General features: G+C 41.4%; 1 long non-coding RNA gene across 1 annotated transcript in view; it reads left to right on the top strand.

Annotated features, from left to right (window-relative positions):
• Positions 1 to 19,902, top strand: part of LOC116156390 (uncharacterized) — a 188,383-nt gene that overhangs the window by 19,591 nt on the left and 148,890 nt on the right. The window contains exon 3 of the long non-coding RNA XR_010383203.1: positions 19,226 to 19,280. This is a non-coding gene — a long non-coding RNA (uncharacterized LOC116156390). The remainder of the gene's footprint in view (positions 1 to 19,225; positions 19,281 to 19,902) is intronic.

The following is a 19,902-nucleotide window of genomic DNA, read 5'->3' as shown; positions in this document are numbered from 1 at the left end:
CTTGTCCTCAGGGCATCCACTTCACAGCCAAGCTCCCAGTTCCTCCTTCCTGTCAGAGAGGCTTAGCCAGCCAGCACTAGTTTTGCAGTGCTTTTCACATACTCACAGCCACTCTGTGCAAGATGTCAGAGGCTTAGATGCTAGCATCCTGCTGGGAAAGAGAAAGTGAAGTGAAAGAGAATGTTTTAAAGGGGATTATATGGAGGATGGGAAAACTACTAAATCAGCTAACTTTTTTTTTCCCGTTTTTCATCTTAAGTGACTCAAAAGGAGGGGAGGGAAAAAGGTGGACAATTTATCACTGAAAAAACGACTACTGGCAGAAAGTTGCAAGAAAGGTGGTTCTGAGTGTTCTTTTCAAAGCAGGATACTGTTTTCTGTTACTGTAGGATCAGGTCTTGCTGTATTAGTTTGATAACTGAAAGCTACTTGGTAACATGGAAAAACATTTAAAATATTCGCCAGGGAATTCCTATGCTTCATTGCTCCAGATGAAGTATTATAATAAGGATACCTTCATGTGCCACATCTCTCTCAAAAACAAAGAATATCAGATTTTTGAAAATCTAATTGAACTTACAAAATGTTAATAGAGACAGCCTGGTATAACATCCATCTGATACCCTGTAGGCAGATAACTAATATTATTGATTTGATTTCACTCATCTTCAAGAATTGCAGTTAAAGCTGTCTCTTTATGGTGATTTCTTAATAACTGAGGCAAAACACCACACAGACATTGAAATTTCAGTAATTGGCCAAAATAACAAAGTTGATAACTTTAAGTTGGCTTGGCTTCTCCATGCAGACTTGAATAGGGATAAGGAACAACTTGTTGAAGCAACAAAGATTATTCCCACCTACAAGGGGGAAAGGAAGACCAAGGGAGAAGAGAACAAAGGAACAGACAAACGTGCTGCCCAGAATCATGCCTGTGGAAATGACTGGGGGATAATCAAGAAATGAAAGATGTAGGTGGAGGGATAGGGATGCACTCAGGGAAAAGTTTTGTAGGGAAGGCATTTGTAAACCAGTGAAAGAACTTAAAGATGGTAAGAAGAGGGAGTTCATCTTATTTTTATGGCAGTCTCTGCAACTGCCTGGAGGATGGAGAGAGGCCCCGGAGAAAAAGATAGCATAGATCATTGGTTTCCATGGTGATGACTAACAGTGTCACCATCAGAGCATTATGACTTCAGAATAGGAATGAGGATACAATAATAGCATACACTAACATACCTCTTTAATCCCTCCCCAAGCTCTTAGTATTTATTCATTAATTCTCACAACGCCTGTGAAGTAGAGAGTATTATCCCTTTTATTTCCAGAGATTAGAAAGCCAAGACAGGAGCAGTCTAAATGGACACAATGCTTGAAAAGTACTATTGCTGCTCATCTTTCACCCTACAGTATAAACTTGTGAAATAATCAATATGAAAGACTGTTTCATTGGTTTGTGACAAGTAATATGAGTATTCTGAGCTAATCATTTTTGGAAACTGTACTTGCATTGTCTGGAGGAAATACCATGTCTAACAACTATACGTGCATTTCTCCTTTGCTTACGAAACAAGGAAAGCCAAAATTTTAACCTATTCAATAAGTCTGCATTGCCTTCTAAACTTTTTTCATCAAAGATTACAAGTCCATCTTCCCCACAGGATACTTTTATCGCAATGGACATTCTTTTAGGCTTTTTATAGTTTTTCTGGGCTTTGTTTCACTTTAGTCTTCTATTCTGTCTCACTATCTCCCTCTTCATTCATCTGTCCCATAACTCCCTTCAAACACACCTTGAAAACAGGCATAAGACTTGTGACCATATCACCAGGACACTCATAGAACTAGTTAACATAGAGAGGAGGTTGGTATAGAAATTGAGAAGGCTCTGGAGTCAGACAAACTGGGTTCTAATTCTACCTCTGCCACCTACCAGCAGGGTAGCCTCAGACCAACTACTATTCTAACCTTAAAATAATATTATACTAGTATATACTTCTCAGGGGTCTTATGAGAATAAAAGTGGAGCGTGTATATGGCACACTTAGCAGTTATTCTTGAGGCTGTGGAAACCCAGGAGTCACTCCCTCGGCATCTCTCCTTCCACTTTCTCATATCCTATTTCACAGTCCCCACCTCAGCTCTCAGGCCTTTTGACACTTGCCTCCTTGTGGGGGTTTCTCTCTATTCACATCATGAGAACAAAGAGAATGCTCAGGAGAGTTATGTTCATGCTCAGGACCTCAGGAAGTGGCTGAGGGACTAGATTTAGAGACCAAAGTTTTCTTGCTGTGTGTCCCCCTCACAGATTGTATGATCTTGGGCAAGCTACTTCCTCAGACCTTCACTTTCCTCTTCTGCAAAGTGGCATCACAATGCTTCACAGGTAATCATATGGATCTTGTGAAGATTAAGTGTCATTATGGATATGAACATTGCCACGTGCAGGAGCACAGCACACAGCAGATGTGCAATCAAGTGTGAACTGAATGTGACTGTGAATCCCCGACCATTCTCACTTTCCTCGGAGTTTAACAGTAATTGAGTAAATTCTGGTATATCCTATGATGCGGGTACTAAAATCATGTAGCAGACAATTATTTATTGACATGAGAAAATGCTCATGATCTATCACTAAATGAGAAGTATTTTATGTCATTTTTGTTTTTGTTTTTTGAAAACTATGCATGTACACACACAAAAATAAGGAAAAGGGGGCTATAAGGATTCTTGCCAAAATGTTAACAATGATTATTTCCAGGTGATGGTGGTGTGGTGTGTGTGTCTGTGTTTGTATGTGATTTTCTGTTTTCTAAACATTCTGCATTAGGAACGAATCCTTTTCCTTTTAGGGAGAAAAAGTAAAAATGAAATTTAAAAAGGAAATTTTGGCAAGTTTTTAGAAGTATTATATGGTGATTCTAAGGGACATAAAGCATGACCACGGAAGAAAAGCAGTAAACGCAGCAGGGAATGTGGAGTGAGCCGGCAGCAGCCAAGGCAGTGTGGAAGGGAGAGGGAAGAAAAGAGGTCAGAGAGAGGACACGCAGTAAGTTGAGGCTAAGACTCAAAAAGAGCCTTATCATCTTCTAAGCATTTGTTGCTTGGACTGCCAGAAAGCCTGTGGGGATACAAGATTGTGTCCCCAGCCAGGCAGGCCACCTGCTGAAGTTCAAATTTCACCAGGGAATTGGGGGTCAGTGGGCTTCTGAGCCCCGTCAGCTTTGAACTGCCTGTGTTTTCTGCCTCAAGTCCAGAGAAAAGGTGATGTACTCGCCTGCTTACATAAAACCTAAAGGATGACCCAGATGGCCTCTGTGTGATTTACAAGGGTTTGGTTTACTTTCTTCCAATAAGCAATAAACCAAAAGCTATCGCCACTAGGTGGCATGCCCCAAATACTATTTCACTTTGAAACTGGCAGAAAAGTTGGTGTGTCAGGGAACCACAGACACCCTATAAGTCAAGAGCATTGTTAGAGGCAACAAAATAAAGACCATTTAAGGTTTTCAGTTTCTCCCTGTTAAAAACAAATAAAAATTATCACTACCACCACAACAAACAATCCTCTCCAGAATAATAAATAAAAAATATTTCTCATGGACACATCTGAGGGTCTCCTTGGAAGACTTCCCTGCTCCGACACTCCCTCATCCCTGTCAGTGACTATAACCAACAACCCCATCCTCTACCAACCAAAATAAATAAATGCCCCACAATACTCAAAAAGTGGAAACAGGTCTCTGGTTTCATCATAGACTGATGTCTAACCATAGCTGTAAGATTAGCATTCCTTGAAGGAGTTCAAGAAAGGTCCCCATGTAAGATCTGTTATAGTTGAGGAAGGACAAGAATATACTCCTTTTGGCCTAACAAGCTTCTCTTTCTGAAAATCAGTGCTACTGTCAGGACCTCTATATTTAGCCAGTGCTATCAGTCATTCACACCTTGCCATGGATTAGTTTTCTCTGCTCTCTGTTCTCCTAAAAGTTACATGCTGTTGGTTATTCTATAAGAACAGGATTTTTGTCAGAAAGCTAAAAAGTAGGATAATTTTGCAGCACATGAAAGGAACACTCAGGACAGGGTGGGACCTTGAACTTGAGGGCTCTACATGTAGCTGCGGAGGCTCACTGAAGTGTTGGCATTTTTGAATGAGAAGAGGAGAGACTAGATGGAGAAATAATTAAAGGGAAGTGCTGAAAGAAAGGGAAGTGGCAAGACACAGTTTGCATAATTTGCAGATTTGCCTAGGACTGTCTGGATTATAAAGCCCCGGAGATGAAATGTGAAGAAATATAAGCAGTTTTGGTATTTTCCAATTATAAAACTCCAACAGGAAATTTCCCCCCTCCAAATTCCCTGTCATTTAAATAAATATATGAGTTGTGACAATAAATGTAAGGACAGATTTTTAAAAAAAAAAACAAACACACATGTATATACACATAAATGGGTACTACTCATTTCAAAGTAGGAAATTTAGGAAGCTGATCACTCATTTTAAAGATGCAAACTGTTTTGGGAGTTCCTCTTTTTTAATACATTTTAGCAACTGACACATATCTTTTGAAAAGCCACAGTACTAATGAAACATCATTCGTTCTGAAGATGGATTTCATTTGTTGATAGAACCAAACATCATTTGAAGCTAAATCTGGCATATAGGAAGGTTGATCAATGAGAATGCTCCCTTTCTGGTCAAAAATGAGCTGTGATTTTGAAGTATTGATTAGAGGTATGTGTTCTGATATCAAGATGGACCCCAATTCCCATTTCACTATTTTATTAGCTTTGTGAATACAAGCAAGTTATGAAACTATTCTGTGCCTCTGTTTCCTCATCTATAAAATGCAGATGTTAATAGTACCTACCGGATAATGTTGCCATGTGATTTAATGAGACAATATATGTAAACTATTTCCATGGTGCTGGTACATACCATTTACTAAATGAATAGTAATTTTTGGTTGTAGTGGCAATAGCAATATTAGATACAGCAGCAGCCACAGTAATATGTGGTTTATGAACTCAGAGCAATTAAAAAAGTACACAGTCTCCCAAAGTAGCAACTTTCGATAACCACACTAATTTGCATGTGTTTCTAATTTTTTTTCATCTTTTTTTGCTTATTAGCCAATTCTTATTTAAACTCAGGTGGCACATTCTTCCCAAAGAGCTCCTTCAGTCAGTGGGGAATATTCAAACAGGCAGTTTCTGCATCAGTGGTTTTAAATTATTGTACCAATACATTAGAATTAAGATGCTCTATTCTGTAGACATATCAAATTGTATGTCTTTTGTTAATTCACAGTAAAGATGTACCAAGCTAATGCAAATCATTTTAAAAACTGCTAAAATAGATCTAGTCAGTCATTGATTAAAATAGATCTAGTCAGTTATAGGTGAAAATAGATCTAGTCAGTCAATCAACGGATTATTATTGACCATGAATCTTGGACTGTATGGGCTGGCCTCTGTGCTAGCCCTCAGAGGTATAGAGTTGACTCAGATAGACATAGCAGACCTGCAGGAAGTTCTTGGATTCTTAAAACTGCTTCTAGCTGACGGACACACACACACACACACACACACACACACGGCATCATTTCTGAAAGAACACTCAAGACACTAGCAATAGTAGTTGCTTCTGGGGAGCAGCCATTTTATATCATTTTGTATTGACTAACCATGTGCTTGCATTCATTACCTTTTCAAAAAGTAAATAGAAACCAATAATTAAAACTTTTAAGCCACGAGATTTAGTAGCTCATATCTATGACTCTGATCCATCTATTCTAACTGTGTGAGATCTTTGCACTTCCCTCTTAATGCAGAAGGAAAATTAAATCGTTCACTGCAATATAGTAGTGCTATTGATCCCCAGCCCATTAATTACTCTAATTTCCCTTGTAAGCATACAATAACAGCTGTGCAATCAGTCAATCCATGTGCTACAGTAACAGCCTGATGAAATGCTTTGCTAAATGAATTTAGTCATGGCCGGGTGCTCAGGATCTCCCCGTGTGGGTGGGTAACCATTCCATAGCAGCCAGCAGGATTTGCAGCCCACACAGCAGAGCCGTCCAGCATCCTCCTCATCCATCAGCAGCATGTCTCCCAGAGGCACTAAGCAATGACCTTCTTCCATAAATGCAGAGGCTCATTTTCTTCTTTGAAGCTCATTGCTATGTGCTTGACTCCAGAGAGCAGGATGTCCTTCAGCTTTAACCTTGCCAAGAATCTGTCAATCAATCTGTCTGCAAACATATATTAGTCATCTCCCACATTTAAGGCACTGTGATGGATGCTTTTGGGGATGCCAAGAAATGTAAGATGTGGTTTCTAACCTATAGGAGTTTATTGTCTAGTTCAAGAGATAGAACATATAACAATTCAAAAGGTAGAATCACAAATGGTAGTGTATTTAAAGTGACTAAGAGGTGAAGGGTGAAAGGGAGCTAACATTTATCACGTGGCTGTACATTGTGTTAGGTGTTTCTCATACGCTTTTCACTTAATCATCCTGCCAGCCCTGCTTTTAACTCCATTTTACAGGCTTAGAGATGAAGAAAGTTGCCTAATACACAGATAGATAATGGCAGCACCCACATTAAAACTTTAGTAAATCTGATTTCAAACCTTCTGACTCCAAAACTTTGCTCTTCTCAGTGTGTATAATACCTCCCTATAGAAAATAAACACTGTAAGAATTCACTGGATTGAGTTATCACTTTGATGGTAGCATAAGACATCGTGAATAGGGTGTGAAATTTGAGGAAGGCTGTAAAGGAGTTAAAAGTCAAGGATGGGTAGAATGTTGTAAGGAGGGAAGAAAGGTATATTTCCATCTGAAGGTAGGGCCAGTACTGTGGTGTAGATATGGAAAAGCCAGAGCTGGTGAGAAGAACACTGGGTAGCGCACCCAACCCTGTCACCTGCTCTTCTCAGCACAGGTATACAGCATGGTCCCGAGAGTGTGTAGGTGCTTCTCGGACCAGCCGTTAATGAATAAGTGAGCACTTTTGGGGAAGCGGTCCCCCTGGGCGTGCACTTGGAATGGCATGGGCCCAAGCATCACAAAACCTTGTATGTCTCCTTAGGGATTCTTGGTGTCTGTCAGGGAGCCATCATACAAGACCAGCAATATTACTGGACTGTAAGAATGAATATGTTAAAAGAAACAGGTATTTTGGAGTAGAATCCAATATTGACATTATTTTAAAAAAATATAAGGCATTAACACAATGCCTTGCTTGTAGTGGGAGGTACCACAAGCTTTGGGCTCTGGGCAGCTGGGAATAATTGGTTATTCTCCTCTGCCTTTCGGGGTCTCAGGGTAATTTGAGAAGGGCTAGTACAGACAGGACATGGATGTGGCATAGCACGTGAAATTATGGAGGCAAAAGATGAAGGAGAAGTGATCCGTAATGCTCCTCCAGGTTCTCCATGTTCCAGTCTCTCTTGTCATCCGTGCTCTCATGTTGTTTTTATTTCTTGTACTGACTAGTAAATCTCTCATTAGGAACACTCCATGTGTTGCTTTGTCCTGATAGGTCATCTTTGATTTTGTTCTTTGTCTCGCATCCCACATCTGATCCACTGGCAAATCCTGTTGACTCTGCCTTGGAGATGTACCCAGAATCCAACAGTGCCACCACCTCCACTGCCAACGCCTTGACCTAAAGCTCATCTTCACTCCCCTGCATTGTTGCAGTAGCTTCCTCACTGGTCTCCCCGCTTCTGCCCTTGCCCACTGGAGTCTACTCTCAACAGCAGCTGGAGGGATCACATTTTAACCTACATCAGATCATGAGACTACTCTGCCCAAAATCCCCGGTGACATCTTGTCCCACTCAGAGTAAAAGCCCCAAGCCCTCCAGATGGCCTACAAGTCTCTCACAATCCTTTCTGACCACCTCCTGCATTCTCCCTGTCCTCACCATTCCCCAGCCACACTTGCCTCTTTCCTGTCTGAACAAGCCAGGCACCTTCTTCCTCATAATTCTTGAACCTTCGCTTCCTTCTACCTAGGATACCCTTCCTCCAGACATCCACCTGGCATTACCCCACCTGCCTCAGATCTCAGCTCATGTCACTTTTTTTTTGAGGCCTGTCCTAGCCTTACAAAGCCCCAACATGCCCTGCTAGCAACCTGTGACATACCATGTATTATACTTGTTCATTGTCTACCTTCCTCCACCAAAAGGTCAGTTCCACAAGGCAAGGTTTTTTGTCATCTCATTTACTCCTAGCACCCTGAACAGGGCCTGATACATAGTTGGCAGGCAACAAGCTGAATAATAGCTGAATGAATGAATCTGGTAGTCTTTGGCTCAAAATGTTTTTGTTTGTTTGTTTTCATAAAGCATGGATGAAAGTTAAACTACCTGCCAAGCGGCAAAGAGAAATTGCATTTAAAATTTAAAACAAGTTGCGGAATTTGTGTAGTATAATCTCATTTCAAAGTTATGTACTTGGGTATATATTGTGGAACGCTGTTTGTTAGCAGTTTGATAAACATACTATACATAGGCCATATAACATACTCTTATATAAATTACGTTTGTAATTGCAGGGACAAATCTCTGGAAAATACACATCTAACTATTGGAGAGTAGAAGTGAAGTTTGAGGGAATGAGGAAAGACCAGCTTTACTTTATACACTTCTCCATTAGTTGAATGGTTTATAAGACATTTATTATTTTATAATTTAAAAAGAGAAACATCTAAAGAAACTGAGTTCCAGTTACTTCTTTTGAAAACTTTACATTTTCATTTTTAACTTCTCACAGAACAGTTCCCTTTGGACTTGATGTGTGTGCTCACTTACATGGTTGTTCTGTCTCAGGAATTCTTTCTTGGCTACTATAGAAAGTATTTCAAGTGTTAGTGCCATCCAGAAAGCAAAGGACTGTGATGCTTTCTTTTTTTCCTTTGGGTTGCATTTTTTAAAAGATTTCCTGTTCTTATTGGCATGGTTATGAAATGAGAGGTATTACATACTGGATTGCCACAATCCCCATTTTTGACCTATCTTTGTGTCCCACACATTCACAAGATTCCTCTCACCTCAGTATCTGCAGTTTCCACACTGAGAACATAACAGCGTGGTGCAATTGTCCTGTGCAATGATGCCGGCCAACCGAAAGATGCCGAGCCCGACTGCCGTTTTACAACACAGAGGGTCTTTCCGCTTCAGCTGGAGAGATGCCCAGAAAGGCTGAGCGGAGGATTCCTAAGATCTCTACACAGAGACCAGTTATAACTGAAATGGCTCCACCCCATCAGCCAGGGTCATAATATGTGGGGCAGTCTGCTTGCATCCCTTTGTTGGTTGTTTAGTTGGGCAATTTGGGCTGTTGTTCACAGGGCAACACGGGCTCCACCACCCATCACATCTGGGCTCTCACTGCCAGGCTTATGAGAGTTACTTCTGCCTCTCAGTGGCCACGCCCTTTCCCAGGCTGGGCCCACAGGAAGTCAGGCCGAGAGGAGAGGAGGCGTTGCGAGTTGTGGGAACCACACAATCTCCCGAACTGCTGACCAAGATCTACTCCACCCCTCACCAGAGAAACTGGCCTGGGGCCAGCTTTTCTCCTCCTCCCCAGCTCTCTTGCCCTGAATGGCTGACCTGGGTGATGTTTACATTCATTTTTTTCATACTTAAGAAGGTTTGGGTATAGGGATCAACTTGCTCACCACTCAGACTGCACACAAGAAGCCTTACATTGAGACACGTTTAACCTCTGAGTCAAGTCTTGCAAATGGGAAGAAAATAGATAGCATTATATTTTTTTTTCTTTTTTCTTTTCTTACGGTAACAGTGGTTGCCAAATACTTGGTTTCAGTTGACTGCGGTTGGAGGGAACAGCCATGGTACAGCCTTTCCGAAACATAATTTGACAGCATGTATCAAAAGCCTTAAAGATGTTTATATCCACAAGTAATTCCACTTCAGGGAATTTAACCTAAGGGAACACAAGATGTTCATACACGGATGTTCCTTTGAAGGTTACATCTGTAGGGATGGAATACTGTAAATAATATTTTAGAAGGTTTTTTAAGGGCATGAGGAAAAGCTCTTGATAAATGAAAAAGCCCTATATTTATGTAAAAAATATACATATTCAATGAGAAATATGCATATGTACATACATGTACTATATGTATGAAAGTGTGTGTGTAAAGTGAGTGGAAGCACTTCCTTTCTCTTAAACTACCCTCTATCCTTGGTACCCACCACTGCACCCTCTCCTAGACTTCTTACTGGTGACTGGCTGGTCTCCTTTGCTGCATTCTTCTCCTCTTTCTGACAGATACATTTTGGAGGGCCTCAGGTCCCAGTCCTCAGACTTCCTCTCCATCTTCATTTAACTTCTCTAGACCAGTCCTAGCTCTTTTCCATCCTCTCTATGCTGATGATCCTCAGGTTAAAATCTTCAGTCCAATCCTCTTCCCCGGAGCTTTCACCATATATCCAACTGCCAGCACGAAATCTTTACCGGGGTGTGAAATTTTCTTTCAGACTTCTCATATCCAAAATTGAACTCTTGATTTCCACCACTGTGCCTCCCCCCAACACACCTGTTTCTCTCCCATTGTTCTCCACCCCTGTAATTGGATCATCTTTTCACCAGAAATGGGACTAGAAATCTGGACATCATCCTTTTCATGCCTTCCTTCCTTACATCCAGTCCATCAGCAAGTCCCTTTGCCTCTATGCTCAATCCAACAACCTTTTACCATCTCCACACCAGCATCTCTTCCCTAGACTTCTATAAGAGCCTCCCAATGGGTCTCTCTGCATCGACACTGTCTGCCTACAATCCACTCTCCACACAGCAAGCAGTGATCATTTAAAAAAGAATAATAAATGAAATCAAAGGCAAGAAATCCATAACCAAAATGTTGAAAGTTACCAAGGAATGATGAGATTATGGACTGTTTTTATTTTCTCTGTCTGCTTCTCTTTTATTTGTCAAGTGTTGCTTTGAAAAAACAAAATCATTTCAGGTTTCAGCCTGAAATGTTAGTAGTTTATCTCCCATGAGTCAGTTCTGGCAGACCAGCACTGAACAAGCTACAGAGCAGTAATGAATGCTCAACTTCCAAATGCAGTATAAGGAGCAATGGAGGAATGTCCTAAATCCAGGTAGCAAATACACAGCACTTGTGATGCCACTTCTCCCTGTGGCACACATATTCAGACATCACTAACTGATTGCTGCTGTTGGCAGCTGAGCTTAGGTGCAGACTCAGAATCCTTCTCAACACAAAATTGACACTTAAGAGGAAATATATGTCATCTGTAGTAAGCATTCTATCTGAAGACTGAGGTGTTAAATTATTCTCCTTCTTAAGTGAATATAATGCACTAAACATTTTCAAACTATTTTTACATCTGAAGTTTTATATATTTTCACAAAACCCCATAAGTGAGGTAGGGTAGATATTTTTATTCCTTTTTTATATAGAACTGAGGGCCCTTGTGGTTAAAGTCACACAGCAGAGCTCTGGTCTCCTCATGCTTTTCCATGGTTCCCATAAACCTCTGCAGGCTACGAGAGAGGTCAGAACCATTCACCAGACACTGACCACAGCAGAGATCGAGGTGGGGGCCAGGGTTAGCACCAAACCTGAGCAAAGGCTTACTGCAGGTAGTGAGTAATTTGTTACTGTTAATAACTGTAAAAATAAATAGTGGAGAAACAGATGAAGTGAAGTTCACAAATTTCGTAACAAAAGCCAGCATCCTCATTAGGGGCAGGGCCCCTAGAAGCCAAACATGTTTGTTGGTTACTATAGCAACCATGACTGGCTGGATATCCTTTTGACCTATTCCGAAGTAGCTTTTTATTCAGGGCTCCCAAGCCTGCAAAGAACAGATTGCTCAACTGGCTTTCGTACCTTTTCACACTTTCTTGTCACCTCTGTAGTCTACACAGGTTCAGTGACCAAGGAAAATAAAGCGTTCACATGACTACCATGAAGTGGAGTACAAATTCCCACTGCTTTTCCATCTGTTGGAAGTAAGCAGCTTATTTCATCAGCCACTAAGCCATTCTGATTGCCATCAGAGACAGTGTGACCTCTGTCCTTGCCAAGCCAATTAATGGAAGTTCCATGATAGAAAGTAAGTGGAGAAGACTCCTATTCCCAAAGGAATAGGCATGGCACTCTAAAATAGAAAAGACTATCAAAAAAGACTACTCTTTTTGCAGTGTGTAGGACCATGGCAACATTGGTGAGTGGAGAAGTATATCTCTTCAGTCTCCCTTCCCCACCACACACACCTCCCATTAACTGCTCCACCTGCCCCCCACCCTCCTAAGGCATCCCCCAAACCTCCACAACCACATACCCAGAGGCCAGATGCTTTATATTTTCCCCTCTTTATGCCTTTTCACTCTAGTTTTAGAATAAAAGGCTGTATCTTTTTGAGCAATATGTAAGTGAGGGGGACCATTCTCTGGCCAAGGACTTTCTTCTTCCTGATATCACAAGAATGACCCTGGTTGTAGATTTGTTCTGCATTTTTCAAGTACAAGGGTTGGATTGGGTGAGAGAAAATGTAGACCACTTGAGTTGTGTTGTCAGCCCCACCTCCTTTAAATCTTCCTTCACCCCTTCCACATTCCTACCCTAAGACCACCAGCCCCTGGAATCCAAAGCTCTGTCTCAATTAAGGGCAAGAATGTCCTTACCCTGCCCAAGTCACTCCCCCCACTGCTGGCAAATATGCTAAGACCTTCCAGTGTACTGGGTGAGAGTGATTATGCAACAGTGTTTGATATTGTAGAAAGAATGTGGGCTGAAGTCAGAACGCCAGGATCAGAACATAGTACTGGCCCCTTCTGCTTGTTAATTATGTATATGGACTCTGTGTCTAATTTCCTCTGCATGATAATAATGGCTATAAAATGTGATGTACTCATGTGATATTCATATAGCACTATGGTGGAATATCATCAATGCCAATTATAGATGTTAAAGAAGTAAAGTGAGATGAGAAAAACAAAGTGTGGTTTAACTGAATAAAAGAAATAATACAGCAATAAATTGCTTACAGGGTGTGCCTAAGTGCCATGCAACCCAGTAACAATAGTTATCCTATTAAATATGTGCCAGACTAAGTTGTTGGCTGTAAATTTAACTCAATTACAGTAATCGGATTTATGTAGGGCCCTTTGCTCACAATAAAAAGAGAAAGAAAGAAAGAAAGAAAGAAAGAAAGAAAGAAAGAAAGAAAGAAAGAAAGAAAGAAAGAAAGAAAGAAAGAAAGAAAGAAAGAAGGAAGGAAGGAAGGAAGGAAGGAAGGAAGGAAGGAAGGAAGGAAGGAAGGAAAGAAACAGAGTTGGAGGGAGGGATGGAGGGAGGAAGGGGAAGGAAGAGAGAGAAAGAAAGAAAAGACCCCTCCATCTCCATCCCCACTGCTCCAGAAAGAGGGGAAATGGCATCTCTAATATGCCTCATGTTATAGTCTCCTGAGTCTGCTTGCTGCCCCATGTCCACTCGCACCTTTTGTCTTAACTCTGTGCTACTCACAGCTTCCAGCTCCCCTGATCCCATGGATTCCTAGGTTTGGGCAAAGGGAAATAGGTCTTTCAGGGACGGCTTACAGAGTGGCTTCCCTGAGTGGAGCTGATAAGTGCAGAATCAGAATGGCGGGGCTTCTCTAGTAGGAAGGGCAAGGCAAATGGGATCCAGGCAAGTGGGTGGTGAGAGGGAAATGGTCAGTGACAGCAGAGCTGCCAGTGGAATAAGCCAAAGCTATGGTCATTTGCTGGGATTGTTGAAGGGAGAGCACCAAAGCCACAGGTGTCAGAGGCCAGAAGGAAGGTATCCCCCACAGAAGGCCACCAGATGACAAGGGCTGGGAGGCAGGGTGGGGGCCCACTCTCTGGAGCCCAGTCTTGTCTCCTGCTCTTACAGGACCTGACTCCTCACAGGAAGATGCAACTAGACCCCAAACAGGCCTGAGAAAAATAAACCAGGCTGGACAAAATTCCATTCCATCAGACCAAAGGGCCAAGTTCAAGGGAAAGCCATGATTCCACTTTCATGTTAAGACCACAAAATATAAAAGATGTTCCCCCAGGTTGGCAAGTCTGTGTCAGATTTAGTATCATCTTCAAAATGGCAGCTGTGGACCCTACTTCAGGAGGGAGATTTCTCCTTTGGGTCAACCACTAGAGAGACTAGATGTCAAAACATAAGGAAATATAATAATGGGGGGAGTATAGTTTTATGTTTATTGCCTGGTGATTACAGGATCCCAAAACAGCAGGCTCAGAAGGAGTCTGGTCCTCCACACCCAACAGGAGAATATGGGTTACAGGGTGAGGACAAATCTGTGCAAGAACTCACCATGTGAATTACCCCCATCCCACCCCTCCCTACCACACACAAATATTTTAGTTATACTCTGCCAATGCAGGGAGGCATATCCCAGTGTCGTGTCAAAGCAAAGCTTTCAGTGACTTTCCATTGCCCTTGGAATGAATTCCAAACCCCTGACCAGAGCCTACAAGGTGTGGTATGATAGGGGCTGTGCCTGCCAGCCAGATGTCATCATTTGGTGTTACTGTCCCCCTTGTTCATGCTGACTTAGCCACTCTGGGCTGGGCTGTTCTCTGTCCCTTTTTCCTGCCTTGGAACCTCTGCATCTGTGGTTTCCTCTGCCTGGACCTCTGACACCACCTGCCATCACCAACAGCTCTTTCTCATCCTCAGGCCCCAGTTTCACACATACCTCCCAAGAAGGCCTTCCACTTGTGAAGGCCTCCAGCAAATACTTACTGAGAAACTGCAGTGGGCCAGGCTCAGCAGTGACCTGCAAAGCCCCTATCCTCCTGGAGCTTACATTCAAGTTGGGGGAGACAGATAGTCAACAAATAAACCAGGAAATGTTATACGTACTCTGTCAGGTATGGTAGGTGCTGTGGAGAAAAGAAAGTACAATTAGGGGTTAAGGGGGACAGAAGTGGGGGTAGGGATTATCCTAACTGCAGATCTTTTCTGATATTCTCTCTCTGGGCCTTTGTCTGCTTCCTTTATAATGCCCATCACACTGGGTAACTTTTTTTTTTTTTAATGGAGGTACTGGGGATTGAACCCATGACCTCATGCCTGCTAAGCACGTGCTCTACCACTGAGTTACTCCCCACTTCAACACTCGGTAGCTTTTAATGTATGAGTTTGCTTGCTGTTTTTAATCTCTCTTCTCCACTAGAATACAAACTCTGTGAAGGCAAGAACTACTGCTGCCTTATTTTCCATGTATCCCAGCACTTATGGTTGGTGTAGTAGGTGCTTGATAAATTTGTTATATAATTGGATAAAGGAAGCGAGGGAGGGAGGTAAAGAGTAGGAACTAGAGGGAAAAGTAAAGGAATCTGAGAGCCAGGAAAAGAACAAGGTGAGTGGAAGGTGGTCTCAGTGGACATTGCCCTCAGGTGGACATTAGCTTATTCATGAGTGTGTGTGTGTGTGTGTGTGTGTGTGTGTGTGTGTGTGTGTGTGTTGATGACAGGGTGGGGAATGAGGGTAGCTGTTGCCCAGGTCCATTTAAAGGGCTTGAAATAGAATAAACGGAGCAAACTTAAAATGATCTCACTCCCCAAAGACGAGGAAATAGATGCTCAGAGTGACTGTACAGCCTAGTGGGGTGAGAACTGGGAAAGACTGACCTCGAAAAACGGAACTGAGACACTGCCCTTGGAAGACAGTGAGGAGAGGGGCAAATGTTGTCCTTGTGTCCTTGGTGCTGCCTTTGGGAAGTGCATATTCTTTGAAAGTTTTTAATGGTTGAAAAGGAAGTGACTTTGGTGAGGGTGAATGAAATGAATGCTCACATAAATTGTTGGTGGCAATATAAATTAAAAAATAACACTTTGCAAAGGCAATTAAGCAACATGTATTGAGAACTTTAAGTACTTAATGACCTTAATGTTTTACTTTGGATGTTTTTAAGGAAATAATTCAAAATATGAAAAATGTTTTATATCCAAAAACAAGCAAAGATACTTATAGCAAAATTATTAGCAAATTGTAACAGACAAAACAATCTTGAATGTCCAATAATAGAAGATAAATTAATCGGAGTACATCTACCTGATGGAATAGTATACAGGTATTAAAAACGAAGTTTATGAAGAGTGGGTGAAGTTGAAAATACTTCATAAAATATTAAGTTAAGAAAGTAGGATTACTGGTATACATAAAACAGATAAACAAATTTATACTGTATAGCACAGGGAAATATATTCAGTATCTTGTAGCTCATGGTGAAAAAGAATATGAAAATGAATATATGTATATTCATATATGACTGAAGAATTGTGCTGTACACCAGAAATTGACACAACATTGTAAATTGACTATAACTCAATAAAAAAAGGAAAAAAAAGTAAGATTAAAATCTTTATATGATATGGCCCCTAACATAAAATTTACATAATTATGGAAAATGGAAAACACAGTATAATTAAAGCAAAGGTTAAGGGGGGAAATTTCTAAGAGTGTAAACAATAATTCAATTTAAATTCACTTCAACAAATATTTATTGAGCTGTGTGACATGAACTAGGCCCTGGGCTGTGCACTAAGGATAAAGACATGCCCCCACAGAGAAGATACTGTGTGATGAGCCATATGTTGGGAGAAATTTTGTGGGGTTTTGAAGTGCCCAGGAGGACCTCCAAACTTGGATTTAGTAGGGAAGTCGGGGAGGGCAGTCAGGGAAGGCGTTTTAAGGGAAAGTGATATCTAAATTCTGAATTGGAGAGAGAAGAGGCAATGAAAACAGGCAAGGGAACAGAGGAAAAGGACTAAGGAAGGTTGAGAGAGTTTGAAGCAGAGTGAAAAGCTTGTGGAAAAGACCAGAAGCAGCAAGAGAAGGTGCAGCTTATTTAAAGAATTGAAGGAAATTCCATTTGGCACAAGTGTAACATGATAGGGCTTGGAGGATAGGAAGCTGAAGAGACAAGCAGAGCCAGTGCTGTTGAGTAGTTTGGACGTTGAGAGCAACAGGAAGCCTTTGAAGTGTTTTAAGGTCTGTGTTTTAGAAAGATCTCTCCCTGGCCCTGTAACTAGATTGAAGGGGGGTGGGGGAGGGCAGGTTTAAAAGCTTTTTCCATAATCTAGAAGAAAGAGAAGGATGAATTTGTATTGTGGTAGGAGGATTATGGGTAATTTTTTCACTTTGTATTTTTCTGCCATTTCCAATTTTTACTTAATGAGCATGTGTTATTTTTATAATGGGAAAAATAAGATGTTTTAAAGAAGATGAACTTTATAGTATTCTGCCTGAAAGTCCCTCTGAGCCTTTGGGACTATCTGCTAAGCCCAGGGCCTGTGTCTGTTCAAGAATCCACACCCACATGCTGACCCATAATGCCCTGGGAACCACCCACAGTCTCTACACTGAGAGGGTGGAATTTTCCATAGTCAACAGACTCAAGGTAGATTTGGCAGGAGAAAGGAAAGAAAGGCTTCCATCTCATACATAAAACCCAAGTGTTCATTCATTCACAAATATTGAGTTCCTATGATGTGTGTCCAGCACTGTTTGAGGTACTGAGGATACAGAACTGAACAAAATGACAAAGTTCTGGTTGTACATTCTAGGAGCAAGACAGATGGCTTACTAATTGTGTTCCCCATTTGATGGAGGAAGAGCCCTGTGCCCCACTGCTACTTATTAACAAAAATGGTTTAGGAAATTTCGAGAAGTAATTGCAGGCCTGCTGATTCACATCCATGCCTGATATGGCACCTGGTCACAGAGACCTGTGCTGCCACAGTGTTTGGGACTGAATTGAATGACAGTGCTTTCAGTACCAATTTCACATGCATGTATGTATCTTTTACACATGTAACTCATTTCTCTGCACCTCACCAGCCTGTGGGTACAAAAGAGGTTACAATATCAATAAAATTCACATTTTATTAGTGTGTTCTCCTGACCATATAAGGAGGGACCTTGCCAGTCATTTCCCCCATGCATATATTTGGGAGCATCCAAGGGCATCTCATGGGTATTCACAAACAGGCTTTTTACATTCTTGCACCCCAGCCTCATCAGTCATGTCTGCTACACAAGCAAGACCTGGAGCTCTCACCCTCAGAGCCAAACTCCTTATAATCTTTTTCTTTCTCCTATAAAGATCTAAAAGACTGCTTTGCCTCCCTTCACCCTGTGGTGTAGTGACTTATATGGCCATTTCATCTTCCACAGATTAAGCTCTCCATGACAGGTGCCAGACGTCGTAACTCCAGCAGCACCACACAAATTCTATTCTGTAACAGACACTTAGGTAATTACTGAATCAAGTAGGTTCCCAGGGGACTATTTACAAAGGCCATTTTCCTTTGACCCCAATAGAGTGGGCCCCAAGTAGTAGAGAATTCTCATCCAGTCTATTATATTCCTTAGGGACAAGCCACAGAGGCTGGGATTCCTTGGCTCAGCTGGAGGGCTCCCCAGTCTTTCTGTGACTCCAGCAAAAGTGGAAAGAATTTCCTCCAAGTCCCTGCTGGCATGTATTATGGTATTGTCAGGATGTTTTCCAAAAAGGAGCAATGACCTACCCAGGGCTGATACCCATTCTGATTGATCAGGGCCTTATCCCTGGCCTTCCCCGCACATCGCCAGGGTCCAGTGTCCCTGAACTCCCTATGAATTCTCCATTGCCTTTACATACCCTCTTCCCTCCATCAGGCAGACCTGTATTCATCCTTTGAAATTCAGCTGAAGCATCACTTCCTGTGTGGAATCCCTCTGACTTCCCCTCATGGTAGAGTGAATATTCCTTCCTCTACCTTCCCTCCAGCACTCTGCATATGCTCTCATCCAGCACTTATTCTAGGCTGAAATTGCTTTTTGTTTCCATCTCCCCCACTTAAATGAGCTTACATTTCACTTATCTTAGCAGATCCAGCAAAGCACATTGCCTGGCAGGAGAAGTAGCCTCTCAGTAAATGTTTTTTGAATGAATTAGTGGACATAACCCTTGCAAATGTTTTCCAAAAAACAAAGCAAGGAAATCCCCTGAGCCCTCAAAATTAGAGTTCTTATTATTTTGTTATCTAAATCATGTCTTGCATTTTAAATTTAAAAATAATAATGGCTAAGATTTATTGAGAACTTGCAAGGTATATTATCATGTTAAAATCCAAAGCAACCATCTGAAGTAGAGATTATTATTATCTTGTTTTACAGCTGAAGAAATGGAAACTGAGAGAGATTAAGAAGTGTGTTCAGATTCACACAGCTGGTAAGTGGGAGTCTGTTTGGTTTGAGAGCCTGCTTTCTCAGCTACCACACTTTCCACACAGCCTTTCTAATATGAATTACAGAATAAGCATTTCCTATATCATTAAATTATATTTAATGTCTTTATTATATTAAGGACAAGTATCTACAGATGACTGTAGGATCTTGCTACTCAAAGTGTAGTGTGCTGACCTAGTGATTTGTTAGAAATGCACATCTCAGGTCGTACCCCAGACCTACTGGATCACAGTCTGCATTTTAACAAGTTCCATACTGATGTGTATGCACATTAAAGATTGAGAAACACTGGTTTGGACCAGGAGTCAACAAACAACAGCCCATGGGCCAAACCCAGCCCATCCCCTGTTTTTCTACAGTCCATGAGCTAAGAATGGTTTTTACATTTCTAATGGTTTAAATTTTTTTCTAAGTAAGAATACTACTTTATGACATGTTAAAATTGTATGAAATTCACATTTCAATGTCCATAAATAAAGTTTAATTGAAACACATTTTCTGTTACTTACCGCCTATGGTGGTTTTTACGCTACAATGGCTGGTGGACTTGAGTAGTTACAACAGACTGTATGGCTCACAAAGATATTTGCTATCTGGTTCTTCAC

This window comes from Camelus dromedarius, chromosome 11, assembly GCF_036321535.1.
Source record: "Camelus dromedarius isolate mCamDro1 chromosome 11, mCamDro1.pat, whole genome shotgun sequence".
NCBI classification, from domain to species: Eukaryota; Metazoa; Chordata; class Mammalia; order Artiodactyla; family Camelidae; genus Camelus; species Camelus dromedarius.
This window is presented reverse-complemented; position numbering and strand designations above follow the sequence as displayed.